At 43.5% G+C, this 17,316-nt stretch overlaps 1 protein-coding gene across 6 annotated transcripts in view; it reads right to left on the bottom strand.

Moving 5' to 3' along the window:
• lzts3a (leucine zipper, putative tumor suppressor family member 3a) overlaps nt 1-17,316 on the bottom strand; it is a 200,491-nt gene that overhangs the window by 58,308 nt on the left and 124,867 nt on the right. The window lies entirely within an intron of this gene.

The following is a 17,316-nucleotide window of genomic DNA, read 5'->3' as shown; positions in this document are numbered from 1 at the left end:
CAACCTAACCCTATGCTCTCTAGTTCTAGATGCCTCCACTCCAGGGAAGAGACCTTGACTATTTATCCTATCCATGACCCTCATTATTTTATAAACCTCTATAAGGTCACCCCTCAGCCTCCGACACTCCAGGGAAAACAGCTTCAGCGTATTCAATCTCTCCCTCAAATCCTCCAACGCTGGAAACATTCTTGTAAATCATTTCCGATAGGAAGGAGACCAGAACTGCATGCAATATTCTAAAAGTGGCTTAACCATTGTCCTGTACAGCTGCAACATGACCTCCAACTCCTATTTCCAATGCTCTGACTAATAAAGAAAAGCATTCCAAATGCCTTCTTCACTATCCTATCTACCTGCGAGTCCACTTTCAAGGAACTATGAACCTGCACTCCAAGGTCTCTTTCTTCAGCATCACTCCCTAGGACCTTACCATTAAGTGTATAAGTCCTGCTAAGATTTGCTTTCTCAAAATGCAGCACCTCGCATTTATCTAAATTAAACTCCATCTGCCATCTGCCTCTTTTATGGGCGGCACGGTGGCACAGTGGTTAGCACTGCTGCCTCACAGCGCCAGAGGCCCGGGTTCAATTCCCGCCTCAGGCGACTGACTGTGTGGAGTTTGCACGTTCTCCCCGTGTCTGCGTGGGTTTCCTCCGGGTGCTCCGGTTTTCTCCCACAGTCCAAAGATGTGCAGGTCAGGTGAATTGGCCATGCTAAATTGCCCGTGGTGTTAGGTAAGGGGTAAATGTAGGGGTATGGGTGGGTTGCGCTTCGGTGGGTCGGTGTGGACTTGTTGGGCTGAAGGGCCTGTTTCCACACTGTAATCTAATCTAATCTTCTCAGCCATTGGCCCATCTGATCAGGACGCCATTGTAATCTGAGGTAACCTTCTTCGTTGTCCATTACACCTCCAATTTTGGTGTCATCTGCAAACTTACTAACTATACTTCCTATGTTCACATCCAAACCATTTATATAAATGACAAAAAGTAGTGGACCCAACATCGATCCTTGTGGCACTCCACTGGTCACAGGCCTCCAGTCTGAAAAACAATCCTCTACCACCACTTAACTTCTACATTTGAGCCAGTTCTGTATTCAAATGGCTAGTTCTCCCTGTATTCCATGAGATCTAACCTTGCTAACCAGTCTCCCATGAGGAACCTTGTTGAACGCCTTAATGAAGTCAATAAGATCACCTCTACTACTCTGTCCTCATCAATCCTCTTTGTTACTTCTTCAAAAAACTCAATCAAGTTTGTGAGACATGATTTCCCACTCACAAAGCCATGTTGACTATCCCTAATCAGTCCTTGCCTTTCCAAATACATGTACATCCTGTCCCTCAGGATTCCCTCCAACAACTTGCCCACCATCGATGTCAGGCTCACTGGTCTATAGTTCCCTGGCTTGTCTTTACCGCCCTTCTTAAAGAGTGGCATCATGTTAGCCAACCTCCAGTCTTCCGGCACCTCACCTGTGACTACCGATGATACAAATATCTCAACAAGGGACCCAGGAATCACTTCCCTAGCTTCCCACAGAGTTCTAGGATACACCTGATCAGGTCCTTTACTGAGAGGGGCATCCTTTACCATGTCTGTTTGAAAGAAAGAATTTGCATTTGTGTAGTTTATTTCCCAAAATGCTAAACACTGAATGAATTTTGTGTGAGGTACACAATCATAGGAACATGGGAACAGGAGCAGGCCATCAAGCTAGCTCTACTGTTCAATTAGATCATGATTGATCAACTACCCCAACACTGCTTTCCTGTGCTATGTTCGTATTCTTGACTCATTAGACTCTGGAAATCAATCACAGTGATTTGGTGATCCTCTGCTGCACTCTCCCTGTGGAGAAAACCATTAAATAACAGGAGCAAACTGGTCACAATACACTCAATGAGGTTTCACCAAGCTGCTACATAACTCATTATTCCTGTATTCAAATCCCTTTGCAATAAAGGCCAACATACCAATAGCCTTCTTTAGTGATAGTTGCTCCTGCATGCTGGCTATCAGTGACTCATGAACAAGGACACCCTGGTCCCTTTGGACACTTGTTCCTCCCCACCTTTGAACAATAACCTTCTGCCATTCAATCATGTTATGTTTCTCAACCCCATTCTCTTGTGTTCTCCAAGTAAACATTGAACCCCTTAACAATCAATAACACACCTATCTTGGGAATTTCTCATTAGAAATGAGAAGAAAGAGAAGTCACCCTTATTGAAACATACAAGTTTCTTAGAGAGCTTGACAGGGTAGATGTAGAAAGATTGTTTCCCCTGTGGGAGAGTCCACGCAACAAGATCCTGGACTTCCCTCCGTTTTTCAAGCATCTGGCTACACTTCCCTGTGGACCACCTGCAGTACTGGCAGTGTCCACCGATCCTGGAGCAGCACAGAGCTGCTGACCTCCGACTGCGAGCTTTGTAAATAGGAAATCCTTCTGAAGCCTGACAGATATCCCAAGTCACACACATTAAAGGGGTGAAAAATTAATTAAAGTATGAGCCAGCCAGGAAGAGGCACTGTAACACTTACACTGGGCTGCAGGGAGGTTGGCCTCAGCATATCATCCAGCCCAAGAGGTCTCTACTTGTGGTGCAGTGGTAGTGCCCCTACCTCTGGGTCAGAAAGCCTGGGTTCAGATCCTACCTGCTCAAGAGACGTGTCATAATGTGACTGACTGGTTGATTAAAAAGACTTCTAATCCAGCCTCTTATGTTAGGTCTGGAACCTTTGGGCATGGAGCAATAGCTACCTAAAATAATAACTCTGATCCTGGTTAGCTTGCAGATACTGCTGAGTATTTGCTGTTTTATTTCAGATTCCCAACCCACAGGAGTTTACATCTGTGCAAGGACAAGCTGGGCTTTTTCATCACGAGGACTTTGAAGAGAATGTTTTCGAGAGAACAAAGGTCATTGCCAAAGTTAGTCCGAGCAATGCATTTGGCGTGATAAAGGAGGTCAAATAGCAGGGCTAAGCTCACAATTAGGAAGTTAGGAGACAAACAGAGAAGAGGGGGAATCTGTCTCATTTAGTGGGTCAGTTATGGAAATGTACAAGCAGTTACCAAGGAGTTCCATATGCTGAAAAATGTGTTGCTGGAAAAACGCAGCAGGTCAGAAAGCATCCGAGGAGCAGGAGAATCGACGTTTCGGGCATAAGCCCTTCTTCCTGAAGAAGGGCTTATGCCCGAAACGTTGATTCTCCTGCTCCTTGGATGCTGCCTGACCTGCTGCACTTTTCCAGCAACACATTTTTCAGCTCTGATCTCCAGCATCTGCAGTCCTCACTTTCTCCTAATTCCATAAATGAGGTCAAAAGACAAATATAGGTGATTTGAAAGGGAGATGAGATCGAGAGATAATGAGAATAATCAGTGAGGCTGCAATGCAGGTATAATCAACACAGACAGGATAAAGAAAGTGACTTTGTATAGTCAGCACGAGGCCATTCAATATTCTACATTCCTAGCCACCATTCACCTCCTCGTTTATCAAGAATTTATCTCCATCTGTCTTAAAAATATTCAAGGACTTTGGTTCCACTGCTTTTTGAGGAAGAGAGTTAAATGACTCACAGGCCTATTGAGAAAAATGTTCTCCTTATTTCAGTCTGACATGGGCGATCCCTTACTTTAAAACTATGACCACGTCTTCTAGATTCCCACATACTCTAAGAAAACCTCAGGATCCTATGTAGTTCAATCAAGTGACCTCTTACTTTTCCCTCCAGTGGATACTGACCAGCCTAAATATATTTCTTGTAAATCAACCCATTTATTCTAGGAATTAGTCTAATAAACCTTCTCTGAAGTGCATTTACACCCTTCCTTAAATAGAGAAAGCCAATCCTGTACACAGTACTCCAGATACAGTATCAACAGTCCCCTCACTGGCACCCTATTAAACTTAAGTATAACCTCCCATTTTTATATCCAATTTCCCATCGCAATAAATGCAGCATTCTAATAACTTTCCTAATTACTTGGTGGATTAGTATACTAACCTTTACAATTCATGCACAAGGACACTAGATCCCTCTGCACCTGAGATCTGCAATCTGTCACCATTCTGTCAATATGCTTCCTTTTTATTTATCCTGCTGAATAGAGAATTTCTCATTGTCCCACACGAGACTCCATTTAACAGATTTATGTCCACTCACTCAACCTATCAACCTCTCTTTGTAACTTATGTACTCTTCACAACTAACCTTCCTACCTGTCCTTGTGTCATCATACCTCATGGTTGGCACACTTTGATGGTTACAGGGGTCTTTGGGACATTTCTTTGATGTGGAAGAAGTAATATTGCGCTTTTGATTTGGTTAATTCTCTATTAAATATTTCTGATAGTGTCCAGAGTTGCCCTGCCCACTTGGTGGGAAGTGACTGAACCTTCAGATTCAGCTGACACTCAGCATGCTGTGAAGGATATTATCGGAGGGCACATGCAACAGCAATAATTGTCACAATGCAAGCTCCTCCATTTCAACAGGACTGACACTGGCCTTTTAGGCCCCTTATTTTCTTACCTTCACCACCAGCTTCTCTACAACGCCTCCTAACCCCTCATTGCACACTCACCCTCACCACACTGCCCCCTGCTATTCCCAAGCTTCCACATGAGCTCTCATGTCATCAGGTTAAACAAGAGAAACTGCTACCAAACAAGCAGCCCCCCCCCACCCCCCCAAAAGAAACACAGTCAACAAAATCAGCGTGTGTGTGCCACCCTGGATAGATGTCATGAGACTTTCATGCATTGCTGACTTTATCTTTAAGGTAGGATTTCATTGGGAACTTTCTCACATGTAAGCGTACTCACAGCTTGCAAATGTCTTACAAGTAAAAGGCAGCACAGCCTGGCATCGTTTTCTACACACTTAATTTTCAATCTATTGTTGGCGAATCAAAATATCCGAAATGAGTCACCCCACAAGCCAAAGTATACTTGCATATTCTTGGAGACTCGAATTTCCTTCCCTAACTTCTGTAACTAATTGCATATCCCTCCCGTTTACAACATGTTACTATTTTGGGGCAGCATATTGGTGGAATATCTTAGTGTGACAGCAGTAAAACATTTAGTTACCACCTAGGCTGCCCAAACATGCAGCCAATGTCATTTGCACAGCAACCTATCTATATACAGAGTAGCTGATTTATGAAGCTGCTGTAATAATGGATCTAACTGTGGTCAATTCCAAGGATGAGCAATGCAATGATGCCTTTCTGGTTTAGCCATTAGTGAGGCTAAAATTTAAGTACTTGTTTAAGTAAAGGACTCAAAGTGACTTACATGAGAGCAGAGCTACAAAGCATGCACATCAGGGCTCGGAAATTGTGTTTAACTAGAAGAGAGACTTTTCACTCAGGCAGCTTGCTTACTAACCGTAAGAAGGTGTTCCTAGCACAGAACAGAACACCAGTTCTGAGGAAAGGTCACTGGACCCCAAACACGAACTCTGCTTTCTCTCCGCCAATGCTGCCAGACCCGCTGAGCTTTTCCAGCAATTTCTGTTTTTGCACCAGCGTACCATACTGGTTATTGCACTAGAGCAACAACACAAAGGGAATGTGACTCTTCCAAAGTTTCAAATGCCAGAATTGGCCCTGCTGAAGTTTATCCACCCTCATGTCATTCCCTACCATGTTCCCACTCACACAAACTGACTCTTCTCGATTTATGGCATTTTCTTTCTTCTGGGAGTGTTGCAGTATTTGTCACCTGATAGCATGTGTTAACCTAGACATTGAGAGACCACTGACATTGTTCTCTGCTCAACCCACAGATGCCAGCCTGTATCCAGTACTCAAACATACATATGAATTAAGAGTAGCAGGAGACCACTTGGCCTATTGAGCTTGTTCCACCATTCAGTAAGATCACGGCTAACCTGATTGTAACTTCAAATCCACATTTCTGCCTATCCCTGAGAGATTATTGATAAGCAAGGGGTGGAATGACTATCTACTTTTGTCTTAACAATTTTCAAGGACTCTACCTCCCCCACCTTTTCAGGAAGAAATTTCCAAAGACTCACCATCCATTCAGAGAATATGTTCACAAACCTAGTCTGTCCAATTTCACCTCATAAAACAATCTACCCATTCCTGGTATTATTCTAGTAAACCTTCTCTGAACTACCTTCAATGTATTTATAGCCTTCCTTAAATAAGGAGACCAATACAGGTACACAATCCTTTATCTGAAATCCTTGGGGCCAGTTGTTTCTCGCAATTAGGAATTCTTCAGATTTCAGAATAAATGACATTTTCATAGCGAATTTTTAAAAAATTACCTAACAACAGATGCATGTGTGAATAGTACAAGTGCTAAGACAGAATTAACGCCTGCCAGTGCTAGGCCACACCACCATGTCACATCTGAGTGAAGTGGTTCATGTGGGTGTGGACTTGGGTCACCTGTTCACATGCCAAAATGACGCTCCACACTCCACGAAAAAATCTCGGATTTCGGAGCTTTTTGGATTTTGGATAAAGGACTGTGTACCTGTATGTGCACAATACTCCAGATACAGTCTCATCAGTGATCTACAGATCTGACTCACAACTTCTCTACTTTTATGTTCAATTCTCTTTGCAATTAACTCTAATATTCTCCTAGCCTTCTATATTACTTACCATACTTACATTCTAATCTTTTGCAAAAGATGCACTAAGATGCCCAAATCTATCGGCACCTCAGATCTTCCACCATTTAAAAATGTTCTTTTTATTTTTCCTGCCAAACTGGACAATTTCACATTATCCCGTAATATATCCATTTTCCACATCGTTACCCACTCATGTAATCTGTCTATACCCCATTGTAGTCTTGTTAGGGCTCCTTCACAACTTACTTTTTGACCTGCTTTTATATCGTATGCAAATTTAGCAATAATACCTTTAACCCCTTCATCCAAGTAAATTGTACAAATTGTAAAAACGCTCCAGCACTGATTTCTGTGACACTCCACTTATATCTTGCCAGCCAGAAAATTGCCTACTTATGCCTATGCTTTGTTTCCTATTGGCTGGCCAAGCTTTTATCTGCACCCATATATCACCCTGGATACCATACGCCTTTGTTTTCCGCAGTAACCTTTGTTGTGGCACCTTAACAAATGCCACCTGGAAATTTAAAGGTGATACATCCACCCTTTTATCTACAGCAGATGCTAATTTCTTCAAATAACATAATTAAGTTGGTTAAATACAATGTCCCCTTTTATAAAACCACATTGGTTCTACCTTGAAATTATCCAAGTGCCTTTCAATAGTAGCTTCTAAAATTTTAGCTGCATTAAATCTTAAGCTAACTGTTTTCTCTGTCTCTCTGTCCTTTCTGGAATAAATGAGTCTCATTCCCTCTGGTCAACCTCTATCAAATCTGGGGAATCTTGTGGCCTTGCAATCAGAAGCAGGCGCATAGTGTAATTTTTCTTTTGTCCCTCGCTAGTTTTGCTGCTCTGAAACCAATTTAAGCTCACCGGATCCATTGTTAAGACTTTTGAAATGGAGCATGATAGATTTGCGCTCAGCAAAGGCATTAAGGTGTAACAAGGTGATAGGTGTTGTTAGTTTACAAATTAGCCATAATCTCAGTGAAAGGTGGAACAGACATGGGGTGGAGGTTGGCTAAGTGACCATGCCTAACTATTGAAGACCATAGGAGCAAAAGACATTGGAGCAGAAGCAGGCCATTCAGCCCATTAAGCCTGCTCCACCACTCACTGAGATCATGGCTGATCTGATAATCCTTGACTCCACTTCCCTGCCTTTTCCCTATTACCCTTGATCTCCACAAATCCACGAATATAAATAAAGACCCAGCCTCGATGGCCCTCTGTAGTAAAGAATTCCACAGATTCATAACCCTCTGAGAGAAGAAATTCCTCATCTCTGTCTTAAATATGCAACCTTTTATTCTGAGATTATGCCTTCTGCATTATGCAGACGAACTAATGGCACAGATCATCGTGAATGATTATGATGTGGTAGGCATCACAGAGACGTGGTTACAGGGGGGTCAGGACTGGCAGTTAAACATCCAAGGGTTTTCAACTTATCGAAAAGACAGGGAGGTGGGCAGAGGGGGCGGGGTTGCCTTGTTAGTTAAGAACAAAATTAAATCTATGGTGCTGAATGACATAGCGTCGGATGATGTGGAGTCTGTGTGGGTGGAATTGAGGAACCACAAAGGCAAAAAAACCATAGTGGGAGTTATGTACAGACCTCCTAACAGTGGTCAGAACCAGGGGCGCAACATGTACCGGGAAATAGAGAAGGCATGTCAGAAAGGCAAGGTCACGGTGATCATGGGAGACTTCAATTTGCAGGTGGACTGGGTAATTAATGTTGCCAGTGGATCCAAAGAAAGGGAATTCATGGAATGCTTACAGGATGGCTTTTTGGAACAGCTTGTCATGGAGCCCACAAGGGAGCAGGCTATTCTGGACCTAGTGCTATGTAATGAACCAGACTTTATAAAAAATCTTAAAGTAAGGGAACACTTAGGAAGCAGCGATCATAATATGGTAGAGTTCAGTCTGCAGTTTGAAAGAGAGAAGGCAAAATCGGATGTAATGGTGTTACAGTTAAATAAAGGTAACTATGAGGGCATGAGAGAGGAATTGACGAAAATCGACTGGAAGCAGAGCCTAGCAGGGAAGACAGTAGAGCAAAAATGGCGGGAGTTTGTGGGTAAAATTGAGGACACTGTACAGAGGTTCATCCCCAAGAAGAGAAAGATTATCCGGGGAGGGCTTAGATAGCCATGGCTGACAAAAGAAGTCAGGAAATCTATCAAAGAGAGATCCTAGAGCCAAGAGCACTGGGAAAACAGAAGATTGGGAAGACTACAAACAAAGGATAACAAAGAGAGAAATAAGGAAGGAGAGGATCAAATATGAAGGCAGGCTAGCCAGTAATATTAGAAATGATAGTAAAAGTTTCTTTCAAAACATAAGAAACAAATGACAGGCAAAAGTAGACATTGGGCCACTTCAAACTGATGCTGGAAGCCTAGTGATGGGAGATAAGGAAATAGCAGGAGAACTTAATAAGTACTTTGCGTCAGTCTTCACAGTGGAAGACATGAGTAATATCCCAACAATTAAAGGGAGTCAGGGGGCTGAGTTGAGTATGGTTGCCATTACAAAAGAGAAAGTGCTAGAAAAGCTAAAAGGTCTTAAAATTGATAAATCTCCTGGCCCCAATGGGCTACATCCTAGAGTTCTGAGGGAGGTGGCTGAGGAAATAGCGGAGTCATTGGTTGAGATCTTTCAAAAGTCACTGGAGTCAGGGAAAGTCCGGATGATTGGAAGATCGCTGTTGTAACCCCTTTGTTCAAGAAAGGATCAAGGCAAAAGATGGAAAATTATAGCCTAACCTCGGTTGTTGGTAAAATTCTAGAATCCATCGTTAAGGATGAGGTTTCTAAATTCTTGGAAGAGCAGGATCGGATTAGAACAAGTCAACATGGATTTAGTAAGGGGAGGTCGTGCCTGACAAACCTGTTGGAGTTCTTTGAAGAGGTGACAAGTAGGTTAGACCGGGGAAACCCAGTGGATGTGGTCCACCTAGACTTCCAAAAGGCCTTTGATAAGTGCCACATGGGAGGCTGCTGAGCAAGGTGAGGGCCCGTGGTGTTCGAGGTGAGCTACTGGTATGGATTGAGGATTGGCTGTCTGACAGAAGGCAGCGAGTTGGGATAAAAGGTTCTTTTTTGGAATGGCAGCCGGTGACAAGCGGTGTCCCGCAGGGTTCAGTGTTGGGGGCGTAGCTGTTCACATTATATATTAATGATCTGGATGAAGGGACTGGGGGCATTCTAGCGAAGTTTGCCGACGATACAAAGTTAGGTGGACAGGCAGGTAGTACTGAGGAAGTGGGGAGGCTGCAGAAGGATCTAGACAGTTTGGGAGAGTGGTCCAGGAAATGGTTGATGGAATTCAATGTGAGCAAATGCGAGGTCTTGCACTTTGGGAAAAAGAATAGAAGCATGGATTACTTTCTAAACGGTGAGAAAATTCGTAAAGCCAAAGTACAGAGGGATCTAGGAGTGCTGGTTGAGGATTCTCTAAAGGTAAACATGCAGGTTGAGTCCGTGATTAAGAAAGCGAATGCAATGTTGTCATTTATCTCAAGAGGGTTGGAATATAAAAGCACTGTTGTGCTACTGAGACTTTATAAAGCTCTGGTTAGGCCTCATTTGGAATACTGTGTCCAGTTTTGGTCCCCACACCTCAGGAAGGACATACTGGCACTGGAGCATGTCCAGCGGAGATTTACACGGATGATCCCTGGAATGGTAGGTCTAACATACGAGGAACGGCTGAGGATCCTGGGATTGTATTCATTGGAGTTTAGAAGATTAAGGGGAGATCTAATAGAAACTTACAAGATAATACATGGCTTAGAAAGGGTGGATGCTAGGAAATTGTTTCCGTTAGGCGAGGAGACTAGGAGCCGTGGACACAGCCTTAGAATTAGAGGGGGTAAATTCAGAACAGAAATGCGGAGACATTTCTTCAGCCAGAGAGTGGTGGGCCTGTGGAATTCATTGCTGCAGAGTGCAGTGGAGGCTGGGACGCTAAATGTCTTCAAGGCAGAAATTGATAAATTCTTGATGTCACAAGGAATTAAGGGCTACGGGGAGAATGCGGGTAAGTGGAGTTGAAATGCCCATCAGCCATGATTGAATGCCGGAGTGGACTCGATGGGCCGAATGGCCTTACTTCTGCTCCTATGTCTTATGGTCTTATGGTCCAAGTCTCTCCCTCAAGGAGCAACAATCTTTCCTCATCTGCCCTGTGAGTCCTCTAAAAACCCTGTGAGCGAGTGTGTGAGGCCCCTTTCGGTCATGGCTGTCCATGGGTTACATCCTCGTTGTTCTGCCTTTCTGCTTCCCTGAAGCAATGTTGCTTGTGAATGAAGAGACTAATGCTGGAGTGACAGTCCTGGTTGCAGGGGTCACACCTGTATGTGGTCGTTGATCTGCTAGAGCTGCTGCACTCCTTCCTTCGAGCCCGCTTGTCTGCTGCAGCGCTCATCCGCTTCTTTTCCCCTAGGAGAAAGTGAGGACTGCAGATGTTGGAGATTAGAGACAAGAGTGTGGGGCGGGAAAAGCACAGCAGGTCAGGCAGCATCCGAGGAGCAGGAGAATCGTCGTTTCAGGCAAAAGCCCTTCATCAGGGCCTATTTTGCCCTGTTTTGAGATATTGGTTCAGGGTACTTCTCTATCTCGTGCGGTCAGCTGCAAGCCTTTCCCAGGACTCCGTAACAGCACCAAAGGCCTTCACGTCCCTCATGCAGATGTCCTCGTAGTGCAGCTGAGGACACCCGGTGGGTCTTTCCCGGATGCAAGCTCTCCATGGAGGATATCCTTTGGGATGTATCCATCCTTCATGCGGTGGACGTGGCCCAGCCAACGCCATCTCCACTGCCTGAGTATAGTGTACATGCTGAGAAGACCAATGCGAGATAGGACTGCTGTGTTGGACACTCTGTCTTGCCAAGATATGCCCAGGATACGGCAGATACTCCTCAAGTGGAAGGTCTTATCTCCTGTCTGGTAATATGTAGTCCACATTTCACTGTCTTACAGCAGTGTGCTTGTGACGCAGACTTGTAGACTGACATCTTTGCCTTCACTGTCAGCTGGGGATTTGTCCATACTCGAGTCGTGAGGTGAGCAAGAGCATGTTTCAAAAACCCAGAATGTTTCAATAATGTCACTTGTCATTCTTCTACATTTCAGTGAGTACAGGTCCAATCTGTGCAACCTCTCCTTATAAGACAGTCCCTCCAAACTTGGTATTGGCCTAGTGAACCTTCTCTGGACCGCCTCCGTTGCCAGCATATCTTTCCTTACATAAGGGACCCAAAACTGTTGGCAATATTCCAGCTGTGGTCTGATTCATGCCTTGTGTAGTTTTAGCAAAACCTCCCTATTTTTGTAGGAGAAAGTGAGGACTGCAGGCAATAAAGATCAGTCAAAAAGTGTGGTGCTGGAAAAGCACAGCTGATCATGCAGCATCCAAGGTGCAGGAGAGTCGACGTTTCGAGCATAAGCTCTTCAACAGGAATTCAGCTTATGCTCGAAATGTCGACCCTCTTACTCCTCATTTGCTGCCTGACTGACTGTGCTTTTCCAGCACCACACTTTTTGACTCCCTATTTTTATACTCTATTCCCTTGGAAATGGGCTCAGTAGTTAGCACTGCTGCCTCACAGCACCAGGGTCCCAGGTTCGATTCCAGCCTTGGGCAACTGTCTGTGTGGAGTTTGCACATTCTCCCCGTGTCTGTGTGGGTTTCCTCCCACAGTCCAAAGATGTGCAGGTCAGGTGAATTGGCCATGCTAAATTGCCTGTAGTGTTAGGTGCATCAGTCAGAGGGAAATGGGTCTGGGTGGGTTACTCTTCAGAGGGTTGGTGTGAACTTGTTGGGCCGAAGGGCCTGTTTCCACACTGTAGGGAATCTAATCTAATCTAAAATACAGGGCTACATTCCATCTGTCTTCCCTATTACCCGCCGAACTTGGATGTTAGCTTCTTGTGATTCACGGATGAGGATTCCCGAATTCTGCTTGTTCTTCTACTATATGTAACTGCTCTGGCCAGGGGATCTGCTGTCAAAGTATACCAGAGTCATACGTCTTATGCTATCCTCACACATGTACTGCAGCTTATATATAATTGCTCTGTGACATCCACCATCGAACTGCTCCATCACAATCCATCTTTCAGCTGCCCCTCTCTTTGTCTTCTAGAAGAGATTGTTTTTCCGTGAGTTCAATGGTGAAATATGGACATTTTCTGGATATCACTTTCCTCCTGTAATCGCAAAGACCTCATTTGTCTAATGTTCTCTATATTCTGTGATATGAAATTCTTAGAATACACCTTAGCATCTGCTTTCAAATGCCTCTCTTTTCTTTCATAGATCTTTACTTAGTGTAAGGTCTCTGAGACATACAGGCTCAAGTAAATAGAATATAGCACCTCTGAGCTTTTTGTTTATTTTACAAGCTTGAGTTATCTTATTAACAGAACCTTCATTTTCATAAAATTACTTTTGGCCATCTCCATCCTTCTTCCAATTTCTACATCATTTGTCCTCAATAGATAATTTGATCTATTTGTTCCAGTGTGACACCATCAATTTCAATCGACCTTATTTCTAATGTATTCTTTTTTCTCAATACTATTGTCACTTTGCTCACTGCTCTGGCAAATCATCACAAAGCCAAGATTGAGACTAAGATCTCATGCAAACAGCTCATATAATAGCAGGAACAGCATTATTCCTGAAAAAAAGTAACTCTGAAAATCAAATGACTGAAGTCAGGACAAGGTGGATGAAACATGAGCAGCAACAGCAATACAGTTTATACAATGAGCCTTCCTTTTAAAGTAGCGCAAGAAATGCTCCTTACATTCTGAAGAGGGAACAGGAATCTAGCCATTGTCAGTAGCCAGAAAACTGAGCAGTTACTGTGGAATAAGGACTGCCATAATAGAAGGGATGGGGAACTTCCAGCTTTTACATTGCAATGAATCAGCTTTTGTCTTTCTGCTGCAGCGAAACACCAGATTCTCTAGAACTCAACCCAATGTCGTCACTAGCATATCCCTAACAACGTAACTGGGTGTGAAATGTTTCTACTATGCCCTCATAAAATATGGAAAATCATTCCAATTTCATCATTGGGTCGAAACCCAAGAATTTCCTAATGTGAGCAGCAATGTGGAAGTATCTTCACCACATGGATGTAGCCATTCCAGGGGGAAAAAAAAGCCATCACCTTCTGAAGGGAAATTAGAAATTGGCAATAAATACTGACCTTTCCAGTGAGGCCCACAACTAAAAAATAAATTGGAAAAACATCCACTTAAGAGTCTTTTTATTGAGTCTGAGCAAATATCAGAACTCTATACCATTCGGGTGATACTAGTGGTTATCAGTCAGTCTGCCAGTAATGGTGATAGTAACAGGAATTATTCAAAGTGATAAATTAAAAAGCATGACATACATTATCAATCATGCTGTATTGTTTGGACTTGTTAGCAGGGGGCTCTTGTGGTGCTGTGTAGTGTCCCTATCTCTGAGCCAGGTGACCTGGGTTCAAGTCTCACTTGCTTAAGAGGTGTGCAATAACATCTCTGATCAGGGTGACTCAAAATTATTTGGGCTGGTTAGCTAGATGGTGATGCAGAGTGACGCCAACATGCAGGTTCAATTCCCACATCCCCAGCTGAATCACAGAAACCCCACAGTGTGGAAAAGAACATTGGCCCCAACAAGTCCTCACTGACCCTCTGATGAGTAACCCTCCCAGATCCATTCCCCTACATTTCCCCTGAATGATGCACCTAACCCACACATCCCTAAACGCTATGGGCAATTTAGCATGGCCAATTACCTGACCTGCACATCTTTGGACTGTGGGAGGAAACTGGAGCACCCAGAGGAAACCCATGCAGACACGGGGAGAATGTGCAAACTCTATACAGACAGTCACCTGAGGCTGGAATCGAACCTGGGACCCTGGAGCTGTGAGACTACAGTGCTAACCACAAGCCACCGTGCCACCCATAAGCGGAGGTTACCATGAAGGCCCTGTCTTCTGAACCCCACCCCTCCCCCTCAGGGTAAAACACCACCAGTCAGAACCCTCAAAAGAGACAGCAGCTCTCTGTAACTATGGTACCTTTGCTGTGTAAACACTGATTAAAGTTAATGCTTATTGGACAAGTGTGAGCTTTTCTTTACTGTACTGGTTGTAAGGATCCAATCAGCAAAATAATTGAATATTCAGGTTGTTTCAGTGAAAATGCAACAAAACCGAATTTAATCTGCAGGAACAGTTGTTCAATCTGGCTGGACTATGCCATGTCATTTAAGGATAGAACACCTTGCTAAACATTGGTGTGAGCACATACCCAGGCATATAATACTGTATCTTGAATTACCACACAGGTCTAGCAAGGTCTCACGGTGGATGGTTTGTGTATTTTTTCCTAATCAGGCTGATTAGAGATGTAATGAAACACCTCTGGAGTAAGTGGGAGTTGAACCCAGATCTCCTAGCATAGAGGCAGGGACACTACCACTGGTGTTGACTGCTGTTTGGTGTTTACAAAGCAGTTGATCAGAACAAAGACCTCAACGTCATTAGAGGGAGAAATACAATGAAAGGTGGTGAACAGAATATCATGCTCTGGTGACTCTCTCTCCTAATGATCCAATGGTGCCATACAGACTGAAAGAGAGTGCAAATCCCACCTTTGGTACTAACCCAGTAAGGACAATTTTAACATCGGGATGATGGCATGTGGGTGTTGGTGAATTAGCCATCAATCTTATTGTACCTCTCCCTTCACCTCTCTTTTCCATAAACAGAGTCTAAGGTTCAAGAGTAAATTGAGCAAGAAATTCAATATCAGGCAAATGCAACTAACCTACTCAACCTGAAATTCAGATTCTGGGTTGGGATAGGGGTCCATCTCTAGAAATACAAACTAGTTACATCATTGGGCTTGAAGGGGAAGCTGCCACCCAGCTGAAGGATCTGAAATCATTATTCAGCTCCTGCAACCCCATTGCTCAGTAAACAGCCTCTGCTGACAGTAAAGGCTCCACTGCAGAAACACAGCCTCCTCCCTGGATTCCTGGCCACTCTCTCAGTCTCCTCTCTCCACCTGGTGGCTGCCAAAGCCCCAAAACCCTATTCCCCCATCCAACTCAACATTCTCCTGCTTGCTCCTGCAGCCTCATCATCTCAGATCCTATCTGTTACCACAGGCATCACCACGACAACTGTGTCAAAGCAAATAGTACCCTTCCAGATGTGAAATAATGCAGAATATACTCGGCAGCAACAAAGGAAGAAGACACAGATGGATTTTAGCAGTTTACTTCAGTTCAAATCATTGGCCGAATTGAATTCAGTCCTGGATAGGGTTGCAAACCTTCCCAGATATTCCCAGAGGATTCAGGAATTGAAGATTTGCTTTTCAGTCTGAAGTCCCTCTTTGGTGAAGATGATGGATAGCAGCAACAGGACCAACAGCCAGCAGGTGCAAACTGCACTGTTTGGTTTTGTTTTCAATCTCTCCTATCCTTAGTTGCTTACTCTGATTTGCTAAAAATAAACTTGACCATATAGCTGAGACACACTAAGCACCTCCCATTGAGCAGTTCTGTCAACAATTTTCACCGTACTTTGTAACAAGATACGCAGGGCAATAAATAAATCAAATGAATCAATAATAAAGTAACTTAACTTGCTGCACACTACATTATCATCATCACATTTATGACCACAATACAAATACATTGACAGGTGTACCAATGCAAGTAAGCCTCGTAATAGAAACAAATCATTCTTGATGACAGGAGAGTTGGATGCCGTTTGTTTGAAATATTAGCCATTACTCTGACTCACTGCTCATCACTATCCCATGGAACCCAACCAACTGGGGCAACCAGGCCATTGTGCATTCAAAGGAAGATACCTCACCAGCTACAGAATTCACTTCAGCAACTATAAATCCACAGTAAGTACTGATTCTCAGGCACATTTATATCCTTTGCCTGTAGCAGTCATTTGACAATATTGACCCCTGAGACAGGGGTCAAAGTTCAGCTATAAGTAACACTCTCAAGCTCTGAGTGAAACATTTGTGGGTTACAAGACAGCATATTCAATAGGAGCAAGACTGGGCCAATCAGCCCCCTTAAGCAGGCTCTGCCATTCAATACGTGGCTGATTTTCCACTTCAAGTTCACATAGCCACTCAATCCCCACAATCGTCCAGAAGGGTCACAGTAGACGCAAAACATTAACCCGGTTTCTCTCTCCACAGATGCTGTGCACCGGCCTAACAACAATTTTTGTCTTTTTAATTTTTGATCTCCAGCATCGACAGCACTCTGTTTTTATGATATCATCAAAAATATTATTTGATATTTGCTGTTTGTGGGAGCTAGTTGCATTTGCGCTGGTGATTGCATATTCTACATTACAACAACGAGTATGTTTCAAAAGACCCTACTGGCTGCACAGCGTTTTGGGACATTCTGGGGTGCTATTTAAATGCACGTCGTCAATATTACAAATGTGAACACTGTTGGAACATCAATTCCAGCACAGATTTTACGGCTGGATTCTAGCTTCATTTTCAGATCGCTGTCCTTATTCGCAACCTTTTTATTAAAACATAAGACACTAAACTTTTAAAATCCTAATATACTCCATATCTTCCTATGAAAATTAGTCTTCAGA

The sequence above is a fragment of the Chiloscyllium plagiosum genome, unplaced genomic scaffold (genome assembly GCF_037043375.1).
Source record: "Chiloscyllium plagiosum isolate Xiang-an unplaced genomic scaffold, Cpla_swu_hap1 HiC_scaffold_1, whole genome shotgun sequence".
Classification (NCBI taxonomy): Eukaryota; Metazoa; Chordata; class Chondrichthyes; order Orectolobiformes; family Hemiscylliidae; genus Chiloscyllium; species Chiloscyllium plagiosum.
The sequence above is the reverse complement of the archived record's forward strand: the minus strand, read 5'-3'. Positions and strand labels throughout refer to the sequence as shown.